The sequence below is a fragment of the Ambystoma mexicanum genome, chromosome 1q, assembly GCF_040938575.1.
Source record: "Ambystoma mexicanum isolate Mex_15411 chromosome 1q, UKY_AmexF1_1, whole genome shotgun sequence".
Lineage (NCBI taxonomy): Eukaryota > Metazoa > Chordata > Amphibia > Caudata > Ambystomatidae > Ambystoma > Ambystoma mexicanum.
Genome location: NC_090922.1, coordinates 990199235 through 990211904, shown reverse-complemented (window position 1 = coordinate 990211904; position 12670 = coordinate 990199235).

Genomic DNA, 12670 nt, shown 5'->3' with positions numbered 1-12670 from the left:
ATACAATGCTTAGCCCATGCAAACAATTCCTGTTTCTTATCTGCAGAGACAGTATTACAAGTGACGATCTTTGATCCTGCACCTGGATCAACTTCAGTCAATACGGGGCCACTCGGGAGCGGAGGTGTAGGTAAATTTAATAAAGGTGCAACTATCGGTGCAGAAGGAAGGGGCGGTGCGATAGGTGGAGGAACAACAACTATGGGACTAGGAACAATAGGTTGTACACAGGGAACAGGGATAACGGCAGGAACAACAGCAGGAATGGGCAGAGCGCCCAAAATAGGAACATACAGAGGTGGCGCAGAGGCATCAGGCCTGCGTTCGTTTAACAATTTCTCAATAAATTCCTCGGAAACATGGAAATCTTTAGAGGGGTACATTTTCTGGATTCCAAGTGAAAAAGCCCTATCCATATTTTTAACTGATTCTGAATGTTTTTCTTTATCATATAACAACGCTTTTTTCGGCGTTTTTTTTATGACGGCGTGCATGTTTGTCCCTACTTTTAGGCTGCTGTAACGCTTTTTTTTCCAATTCTGTAAAACATCAAAGGCTGCAGGTCTAGCCTTCTTTTTTAGCAAGATTGATTCTAAGTATTCAATACGGGGGATCTCGAAACTACCATTGATTGGCCACTGAAATTCGGAGGCATGTCTGGTCTGTCTGTGCTAAATATCATTAAATACTATACTACCAATGCCATACTTACAGTACATAGTACATGCCGGCGACCCCTCCTGTGGTGCCGGACGGCTAAATACCAAGGATTGTAGATCGCTGCGGAACAGAGCCCTAAAGCAGCTAGACAATTTCCCAGGCATTTTACAAAGAATTGGTGTTACCTGGTCAATAATTGTGTCTGCAGATACAATACGCCAAATTCAAATTGTCAGGGTTAAATTAAGAGCCGGGGTCACGACTGCACATGACCAAACCTAAGGAGGACTGTACAGTTTATCAAAGAACTTACCTAACGAATTTTACCTTGTGATTGGTGGTTTCGACAAATCTGCCCGCCTCAAAAATGGACCCTCGTCAAGATGCCGTGTCAGACCACACGACTATCGTCCAAGGATCGGATCGTGCAGCGCTGCCGAGGTATCGCGTCTCGATCAGTCGGGCCCACAGAATCACACCGTCCGATCCCGATTCGATAGTCTGCGTCAACCTTCAATGATCCGGCATCAATCTTGAGGGTCCCTATTCGGGCGCCAACTGTGAAAACAAAGAAATTGATATGATTCCGGGAAGCCCAAAGGAAACACACCAACACAGGTTACAAGGGACATACAAAGTGCTTTATTTAAAAGCTACAACAGTTACCAAAAAGTCAATTGACAAACGGATAGCTATTCGGCTCTCAGAGTAACGTAACGAACTCCATTGAGGGTTCAATGCATTAGTAGAGAGACTGTACATTGGAATATTTGGGCTTTTATACTCTTTATCCAGCCCAGGCCAACCCCCTCGCGGGTTAACCATTCTCAGGACCAGGCCTAGGGGTCCTTGCGAGGTCAATCCTATAATTTATGCAATTTGATCAGTTTTGCCGATATAGTTGTACATTTACACATAGGTCAGGGATAGGACAAGGTCTCAGTTCGCGACCCCGACAAGTGGCCTGCAGGCATATTATTTGTTCATGTGTGCGGAGGTCACAACGGCCAGAATCTTACTCAGAATGTCATTCGGCCTCCATTTTGATGTTCAGGGTGACTTCCACATTACAATAGAACCTAAAATGGCGGCTAAATCCAAGATGGCGACTTACACAGTTTTTCGTTAAGGTCAAGACCTTGCCGCGGAGTCTATTTACATGATATTTTAGACAACTTGGCGTAGGCCAACACACATTAAAATACTGCGATAGGAGGCATAATATCATTTCAATTCCAACAGATGAGCTCCCAGCGTGTTATCTGCAGCCATTTCGCGTTTGCCCTTGCTTGAACGCCTGCTGCTAGGAACGATGCAAAGAATGTTTCTGCAGATGAGAAAAGCTTATGCTGTTGTGGGATTCTATCAAGGAGTTCTGACGATTTGGACGAAATATAATTGGATCTTTCGGTGCGTGACCACTTAGTTTTCAAGGTTTCTTCTGACAATAGTTTGTATGCTGGGGGCTCTGTGATTGTCTCATCGGGCGCTGTCAATGGTTCATCCGATTGCCCTGCTGCCGATGTGTCAGTCGATTGTCCTGCTGTTGATGTGTCTGTCAAAGGCCTTGCTGTAAACTGGACGTGGCTCTCTGGTATCACCATTAGTGCTGAGTGAAGTGTGGCTAGGGCCCAAGTGCCCCTGCAGGATGCTGGGAGATGCAGGTAAGCTTGTTTGCCACAGATCCAGTATATGTCCATTAATGCAGCAGTGCCTTTTTTCATGACTGGCATTATTAAAGTCTTATTGCACTGCCGCACGGTTCCCATGTTCACCTTCCCTTCTCCATGGAAGTAAAGTTTGTGCGGTATTTCCTTTTGAATCTTCCTGGGTCTCTCCAGGGGTGTGACCCATGTCAGCTTGGTGATGTGCTGTGACCAGATGAGGATGCACGTTTCGTTTGCCCATTTGTATGTTTCATCTGGCAGCCCTCAAAGCCCCTCAGCTTTGCATTCAATCGTTTCATCATGCCACTTGTCATCTGCATATCTTGTCCCTTTTATAACGAAAAATGGCTCCTAGAGGCAGATTACCCCTTGTCGTCTGCTGGTGCAAGTTTGTTCGTTTTCCAATTTTTCCATAGTGACTGTGTGTGCTTGAAATGTCTTTTTTATTCTACACAGCATCAGATGAATCAAACATTGGGCCTCAGACAAGGGTACTTCCTGTGGGATTAACATTTTTGGAGTTCCAGTAGTGTGAGGAATAAGTGAGCACACGCAACAACTTTCATTACTTGCTTGCTTTGCTGCGGCGCTCATGTCTGAATACCATTTGTTTGATTGGTCAGGGTGTCGGGGGTCCTCTATTTCATCTAACCCCAGGTTATGATAAATATCGTATCTGTTTTTTCCGACCCCCCTTTTTCTCCTCCTTCTGTTTTTTAATTGGGTACCAACTCGTGGATATTGCAGCGGGAATATTCTAGACCATGCTTCCTCTATATTGTTCATGGTGACATGTGCGTATTCAGTAGCGGTTTCTGGTGCAGTGTGTGTACGCATGCTTGTATTTCTGGAATTAGTTAACCAATAGTAATCATCATTTACATTCCATCCAGGCTCTATTTCCTTGGCTCCAGTATTATTCAACAATGGAATAGCAGTTTTGTTTACGTGCAAAGGTACAAGGGGCAATGTTATATTTTTACCATTCAATTCAATGTTATAAGTGTCCTTCAAAATAGCCGTTGCTTCAGTCCATATTAGTTTAGACCCTGGTTTTGTCATATCAGTTCCGCTCACCCCTTTGTTCATTTCATTTGCTACATATAAAACAACATTATACCAAATAAGATAAAACATCATTATTGCAAATAGTATGGCAGCATATTTTATAACACATTCCAAATTATTTAATCTACTGGCCCTAGTAGCATCCCTATTTCTATCTAACATTTCAGCTTGCTCAGCCATTTCATCACATTGGCTCATGTTGAACCTATGTGGGCGAGACACATTAGTTAAGTCATATGAAAAGAAACATAATTGCAATTGTTCATTCTTTTTCATTTCTTTACTCAGTTAGGCATTTAACAATTCCTTTTCATTTCATCATGGAATAAATGAGGAAAAAATAGAAAAAAACAACATGATTTATATGAAAAGAAAAGAAAGAGAGAGAGAGAGAGAGAGAGAGAGAGCATATGTAAAACCTTTGCTTTTCCCCTATACTTTCCCTGTCAAAGTTGCAATTTTCATCATGTCAACCTGTGCCAATGATGGCATCCACACAGTCAGTTTAATTTTGGGGAGGTGTAACACTGTGTGCCCTTCTTACGTCTGAGAGGTGCACCCAGTACTTTAACCCTGTAACTCTAACTGCATTTGGGGTGCTGTACACCACTGTGTATGGACCATGAAATCCTGGTGAATTCCACCTTCTTACAAAAATTCTAACAAGAATTTGTTCCCCTGGCATTAAAGGCCCCTCCGGGCTGTCTGCTGTTGGCATGGAGGTGTCTGTTGCTACATCTTCAGTAAATGGTGAAACAATTTGTTTTGCTATGCTGCGTACTGAGCGCGTTAGCTGTGTTAGGTATTCCTTAAACTCTTCTCCCAGTACTGTGGCAGCCCTGTGCGCATCAGACGCCCTCCTAACAGAGGAGAGCGGTGTGTGCATTCTCCTTCCCGTCACAATTTCGTGCGGGCTTAAATGATGATCCTTGCATGGTTGGTTTCTGAGTCGGAACAGTGCTAGGGGCAGACAATATACCCAATTATTTTTCAACGTGCTGCATAATTTCGATAAATTGCTTTTGAGCAGCCCGTTGATCCTCTCCACAACTCCATCGGCCATTGGATGATAAATCGAACATAACTTGTGTTTCACCCCCAGAAGGGAGGTTACTTCTTTGAAGAAGTCATTCACAAAGTGCGTGCTGTTGTCTGAACGGATCACGTCACAGATTCCCCACCGTGAGAATACTTCTCGCACAAGGAACTTGGCAGCACATTTTGCATCAGGATGGGGACAGGGGCCCGCTTCCACCCACCGTGAAAAAGGGCTACCACCACAGTCAAGTATCTTGCTCCGTTACATCTTTTTCCCATATCGGCGTAATCGATATGTAATTCTCTAAATGGACCTGTAGGGCATGGCAAAGTGCCACGCAGGGTTCGTAATGTCATTCCTGAATCGTAAGTTTGGCATGTAGTACATTCAATCACAAATGTAGACAAGTATTTGTGTAGATTAGGAACAAACCAATCCTCTTGAATATCTGAGGCAATGTGTTGTTTTGCAATGTGAGCTAGGAAATGCAGTTGTTGGAATGCTACTTCTAATAATTCTATGGGCATCACTACCTTGCCGTCGTTTCCTGTCTCCAAATGAGATCTGTGGTTGATTTCCTACACCCTCATTTGCCCCACAACTCCTGCTCTTCCGGTGGGGCCCTTCTCTGTAGTTCTATCAACTGTGCTATGGGCGTTTTATTGTATGCTTCTGCTGGTTGTTCTTTTGTGTTTTTTTTTACAATGTACTCTGATGTTGGTGTCTTATTGAAGTACGAGGCTTCTTTCGCTGCCGCGTCGGCTGCCGCCTTCCCCAATGAGACAGCGTCTGTGTTATGGGTATGGGCTTGGAATTTAACCACCGCTACTACCGATGGTTTCGCAAAAGCTTCTATTAGTTCATTAAGCAGCGTGGCATGTTGTACAGGGGACCCATCTGTTCTTCTGAACCCTGTCCTTCGCCAACGTGATAGCCCTGAGTGAACTGTGGTGGTGACATAAGCTGAGTCTGAATATATTGTCACAGCACAATCTTTGGCTGTGTGTAACGCACTGATTAGTGCAGGCAGTTCGGCTGCTTGTGCAGAGTAGTGTGAGGGGAGGCGTTTTTTAACAATCACTTCATATGTGTCTTCTTCCATGTGCACTACTGCCATCCCCACATGTTTCTCTCCTGTCTCTGAGTTTATGGATGCTGACCCGTCTATGAAATACATTTCTCCTTCTGTAAGGGCGTTTTGCTTGCTTTGGGAATGTCATCGCCCTCTCCCTCGTATGTGCTACAATCGTGTTCCTGTAAATCCTCAGTTGTGCATGGCTCTGTAATGAAGGTAGCTTGGTTCACTGTCTTGCATCTGACCACAAGTACATTTGACTTGATATTATTATTTCATAAGCAGAGGCTCTCTGAGTTGTGAGGGTAGATTTTGATCTTTCTAAGATAGCAAATAACGAGTGTTCCGCATATAGCGTCACTGAACATCCCATTACGATCGTGGCACTTTTCTCAATGGCGAAGGCCGCTGCAGCGAGGGCCTGTTCGTAAGCAAAATGTCCCTGCATTACTGGGTCTAATATTCCACTGTAGTACGCTAATGGTTTGTGGCCTAGCGAGGTCTTTTGTGTCAATACTGCTGTCATCAATGTTCCATTGCTGTGTGAAAACAGGAGAAATTCCCTTTCATAATCTGGATTTGCAAGGACTGGGGCGTCTGAAATAAGGTCTTTTAATCGAGAGAATTGAGCAATTGTCTCCTGTGTCCATTTTATTGGGGCTCTGTTCTTTTGTGCTTCTTTTAGTGCTTGTAACATTGGCCGTGTGTATGCTGCGTAATTGAGGATCCACGCTCGGCAATAGTTACATATGCCAAGAAATTTCTGCATGTCCTTCACTGTTTTTGGTATGATAATGTGTCGAATGGCTGCTGCTCTGTCTGGTAGTATTCTTTTTCCATCTTTAGATATTTGCTGGCCAAGATACACAATGTCAGCAAGGCAGTATTGTAACTTTCCTTTGTCCACCTTGTATCCCTTGGCGGCCAATACATTAAGCAGTGTTATCGAGTCTTCTCTACACTCTTCTTCTGTTTTGCTGCAGACGAGTAAATCGTCTACGTACTGTATAATGGTGCTCCCTACATCTATGTTGCTAATGTCTTCTCGTAGTACTCTGTTAAAAATGCTTGGGCTCTCGCAATACCCCTGTGGGAGTCTGCGATGTTCATATCTGCTGTTTCCTAATGTAAAAGCTGTAAGGTACTGTGACTCTGCTGCAAGTGGCACAGAGAAAAAAACATTTTTCAGATCAATGACAGTGAAGCAAGTTGCCTCTTTTGGTATACTGCACAATATTGATGACGGGTTAGGCACTAAAGGGAACTCTTTTTGGATGACGTCATTGAGTGGGCGGAGGTCCTGCACCATTCTCCACGCCCCTCCTTTTGCTTTCTTAATCGGAAAAATCGCTGTGTTGCATGGGGAAGTTGATGGCACTAAGATACCTTGGTTTAGGAGTGCATTGACTGTTTCTCTAATACCTTGCTCTGCTTCTTTGGATATTGGGTATTGTTTCACTTTGGGTGGGAGGGCACCTGGTTTCAGTTTTATTTTTATAGGAGTTACCTCGTGCAACAATCCTACATCGTGTGGTCCTATAGTCCAAATTTCAGGTGCTACCCTGGCCATGTCTTCTTCAAATATCGTCAGTGGGGCCTTTATGTTAGCCATGAGTGGGTTGTGTATCTCTCTGTATTGAATCATAATGTCACATGGTATGCTTATTCCCATTATTATTTTTCCATCCCCTTCGTAATCAGTAAACAATTCTTCATCAGTTATATCTTTTAGCATTATGTTTGGCTCTATACATAGCACACTTCTCCACTCGCGTCCTTGCGTGTCCAGGCCTATGACCACAATGCGTTTGTTGGAAACTTGAACTGCCTCAATGTCTATAGACATAATTGTGCCTGGTACTACATCTGTTGTTGTGATTGGGCGGAATATAAAGTCGGATGGTATTCTCCACTCTTTTTGTGTTATTTCAGGCACTACTCGGGCTAATACCTGTATTCCATAGACGAACATGTCCATGTCAATGGGAATCCCTCTTACTGCAACTTCCTTTGTAATCGTACTTATTATCAAGAGTGCCCGTACGGGGCATACCCCTGGTGTCGAGCACACTATTCCTCTTTCAGTAAAGGCTATGGTCATGTTTAACTTACTGAGCAAGTCTCGTCCCATCAAATTGATTGGCGCGTCTTCGTAATACAATAAGGGTGCACGCACTGTTTTTGCCCCCACTGTTACATCAAGATCTTTTGTAAAAGGAACTTTTAAAATAGCCCCAGAGAACCCCTGCGTCTCCAAATTTCTTCCCGAGAGCTGAAACCGCCCTTCTGTGAGGCATGATTTTTCTGCTCCAGAGTCTACCATAAAGATAAACTGCTTGTTTCCTATCTCTGCCGCCACTAGTGGTTCCTCACTTGCACTTTGTGTGGTGGATAGGACTGGACACGCAAGTGCTCCCTGTGGGCTGTCCTAGTCTTGGTATCTTTGCTGACCTGGCATTGAAAAAACGTTGTCATCCACGACCGTTATGCCGCGAAATGGTGCAGGGGTACCGTTTGCGGCCGCTGCAAAAGGGTTATTGTTTATGTTTCCTACTGGGTTTTGTCTCACCATGGGCTGTAGTGCGTTTTGCTGTTGTGGGTGCTGTTGCTGTTGCTGCTGTTGTGGGGCTTGCTGTCTCTGTTGCATTTGGGGGTCATAGCAGTATTGATCCTGTTGTCCCCCCCTCCCCATTGGAGCTCCACAAGGGCTGCCTGGGTGTGGGCAGCCCCACCCCTGTTCAGTGTTCATGGGCTGTTGTTGCTGCTGTTGAAAATACCCTGATGGTCGCATTCTACAATCTCGTGAATAATGTCTCCATCTTCCACAATTCCAACACGACCCCTGTTGTCCTCCCCTTGGTCCTTGCCCACGATACCCTCTGTTTCCCATACCTCCGTATCCTCCCCTTTGCCCCGGTACCCACCTCTTCCTTGGGCAGGCCTGTTCTGCCACTGCGATCCTTGGCATGGTTGTTCCTCTCCGTTACACTGTCCTTGGTCCTCTCCAACCCACTGCGCTGCTATCCCGACGGGCCTTCCACCCGCGTTTTCCTCTCCTTCGTTTCCTCTATCTGCTGTTGCACTGGCAGTAATGGCGGTGACCTTCACTAATTTCGTCTGTACCAATTTTGCTTTGTCAGACAACCTCTTTTGCGTGACCTCCTTTTCCTTCTCTTTGATCCTCCTCCAGTGGTGTACAATCATGCTCTGAATTTCAGGCCACCCTTTGGCTTCGATCCCATCTATTTTGTCCAAGGCCTTCTGCACCTCTTTCGGCAACCCCTTTTTAGTGATAAAATAGAATAAAGCTGTTGATTGATTCCATGCCGTACCAGTTTTGCTTCTCCATAAATCTTGCACACGCAAAATGAATTGCGCAGGATCCTCGTTCTCCTCCATTGTACACTGCATCACTGCATGTAAATTTGGAATGTCTGGAAATGCATGCCACAATGCATCCCATACTTGTGCTCGAACATTGTTAAATGGTGATCCATCGTGTCTACCTGGATGGCCTACCTGCTCCTTTATGTATCAGTGGCATTTGTAGTTTTTGTTTCTTTCCCGTTCTGCTTGTCTTTCCTTTTTTCGTTTTACTTACCAATATGTTTCCTATCCTCCCTGTTCGTTGTCTTAATCTACCTTGCCATAATGGTGGCGATAGTGTGTCTGGGTAACGGCGGTTGGCAGTGGGGAACCCTCCGCGGCAGCTGCCTCTTCGTATTCATCTAAATCGTCCCATATTTCTTCTATTTATGACTCCAGCTCGTTATTATCCTCCCAGATTTCCTTAGGTTCACTTCCTTGTCTTTCACCCTGGTCTCCACTTTGTTGACTCTCCGGTGTATCTGGGCGTATAATTCTCACTGGCTTGTTATTCAATTGGAACAGGAACTGTCCTGACTGCCACTCCTGTTCTTGCCTCTGCTGCGATGACGTCCCTTGCGATACTATAGACTGCCCTGATACCGAGGCTGCTGGGGTTGCATTGCTTGCTGCCCCGATCGGAGGTGTGAGATCTGCCAGTGACAGAGGGGGTACCTCCCCTCCCCCTGGCAGCATTTGCCCTTTGTCACATAAAGCTCTTAACCGTGTTATTTCCATATGTGCGTGTGCTAGCTGACGGTTCAAATCACCTGTTGAACATGCTATGTCCACAGGAGGTGCGCTCGCGGGGCCGTACAAGCCTCCTTTGTCATATGGTGGAGGTTCGGGGGCTGTTGCCCCGCTCTGGGCAGTGGCGGTGGGAGGTATATACAGGGGTTCACTAAACACTACCGCTGGTCTAGTCATTAAGGGATAGATTTTTGTTACTTCATTGTCGGTTGTAGTTGTTGAGCATTCCCCTTTTGATGTCCCGTCTACTTCTTCAGGGTTTTTCTGCTTTTATTTCATTCGGCTTGTACCTACCTCTGCTGTGGGGGCAACTTCCTCAAACATTTGCCATAAATCTAACACTTCTCTCCGGTTCTGTAACTGTTTCCCTTTGTATCGTGCTAGCAAATGTGTTGATACTAGGTCCAACACTCTTTTGTCAAATGATCCTCCTTCTGGCAAATTGGTGTGACCCAGTCTCCCTTTTTTATCTCAGTGATCCACTGATCGTGATATTTCTGTATCCTGTCGCTATATAGTGGAAGGTGCTGGCAAATATGTGCTAGTGGTGTTACTCCCCCCATGGCAATGTTTCTTTTCCTTTCTTGTGTATTCTGGTACCTTTGAATCTCTTCCCACCTCTAACTAGGTATGTCAGTTACAATATGTGGAAATAATACGTTTTTTAACAATGCTTACAATTACCATATGTCACATTAGCTTTTTGAGAGGTGTTACCTGATCACCCCTCACAGTTTATTTCTTCTGCTTTTACCTTATATCAATCACAAATTACTTGTATTAAAATACTTTTGCGTGTTCAACAAAACATATACATAAAAGCAGACCAACAAACATATAATCATGCAACATACACATGCACTGCCTGCGCGCATTTGTTTTTTCCCTATTTCCCGTTACTGTCCCTGTTTTTTATTCTTCCATATACTACCTACTATTTCGCATTCATTCCCCACCTCTTTCACCTTTATTATGTCTCAAGATTTCTTACTTCCATGGAAAAAGAATATTCTAAAAAACTACGCCGAGCCTACACGAGTCCCCTACTATTTTTCTCTTTATCTCTATTCTGCACTTGGTCGGGACAAATGCTACGCGGCGCTGCCTTCTACCCGCTACGGTCTAGGATACCACTTCTCTTCTCACTTCTTATAACACCTAATGGCCATATAAAGGATAGATCAGAAAAGCCTCACCGTCACTCACACAGACCCTATTCTTGGCTACCTTCCCTTTGTTGCTAATTCCCTTCTTCCCGTATTTCCCCTTACCTTCCTTTGGGGTCTTTGCAACCGGGACTCCACGTATTCAGTCAGGTACTCCGAGGGTCGCCGCACACGGCCGGACCTCGCTCAGGTCAGTCCCCCAACCAAGCCGTGGCCTGCCTTGGAGCCTTTTCGATCTGGTATTCGTCAACCGGGAACCCTTGATCCTTTCTTCTTGGTATGCACAGTCTGGTCAACCGCGGAGGCGATGGTTCTGCTGGGGGGTGCCCTGGATCTCGCTGCCGGGAGGCGCAGGCCTCAAGGCACCTCTCTAAATCACGTTGCGCGGGTCACCAAAAATCTAGGTGCCTTTCCCCGTCTTACTACGCGTGAGAGAAAAAATAAAATAGCAGACAAAACCCCTTGTCAGGGAAAGAGGCACTGAGACCCGGCTGCAAGAGTTCAAAGGATGGTTTATTTCTCCAGCTAGGAAATAACCCAAAAAACTCTTCCCCATTTACATTAGTGCCAACATTTATATTAGTTACAGTAACAAAACAAAATACTAAATGGACCCGATTGGCCAGACGGTTTGGTGCTGTAGGTGTGGGTAGCATCTCTGGCTGAGTAGCTGACGGACGTCAAACATCTTGTGCTCCATGCAGGTCAGGGTCCGGTCACTGTGGTCACTACCGAAGCTAATATGTTACATACTAAATAACAAATTATTTTAAACATTTTATGCTACTTGTCACATTTCTACATAAGTCACACACAATGATCATTGTCAGTACAATTAGGTCATTTGTGGCTTTAATTGAAGGCCTTGACTTTCATTGTGCATGTAAAAGAATCAGGCTATATTTCGCATCTCTTCTAGGTTTCAAACTCATTAGTACAAGTAAAAACATATATAGTAATAGAAATGCTTAAGGTTAGTAGTGGGTGTGTTGGGTGGGTTTCGCAGCACAGGCGAGGGTCTGGCACTTGAAAGAAATACCTTACAGGGGGTGCAGGGTCAGAATGCCAATAAATTGTTCTAATGGGGGTGGGTGGCTTGCACGTTTATGAGGACGAATCGAGCAGAAAAGTGCTTAACTCATCCTGGTTCAAATGCCGGTTCTCAGACGAACAGTGATCTCAGAGGAAGAAAACTATAGCATATTGATTGTTGCAACTTTCTCCAGCTTCAGTGTGAGAATGGAAGTCAGAGCTTTCCTTCACAGGGGGAGGGCAAGGGTGCGGGCCAGCCAGCTGCCTACACACCTTGTGTGTGTGTCTCTGTCCTTGGCTGCTGCGGTGGAAAGGGGAGCTGAGCATTGCTGTACTATCGCAGTGAGGCCTGTTTACCCAAGATGGAGTCGAAAGGGGGCACAAAAGATGGATGCCCCGTGTCCTGCTCAGTAGTCCCATCTATGCAGCAATCAACCGTGGTTAACTTTATATAAGGGCAAGGGGCAATCCCACTACCGGAGTGAGATTTTGGGATCTCTTCTGAGTTATCACAAAGATTGCCATAAATCTAATGCTCTTGACGTTCCAAATGAAGTTCATATCTCCATCAAATCTGATGACACAAAAAGTCCCTTACCTACTGCGGCCAACGATAATACCCATATTTCTTATAACATCACAGAGTCTCCCATGACTTGCAAACAAAAACAACTGTGAATGACAAAACTAAAACAATGAACTCAAAAAAATAAACTACGGAATTGACTAGTATCGAAGATGCTGAGGAAATTTACTGTTTGCCACTGAACTTTAGAGCCACTTCATTAAATGTTTTAAAACAAAAATCTAGACGGGTAAGAAAGCATGAGAATCATAGAAGAAAACG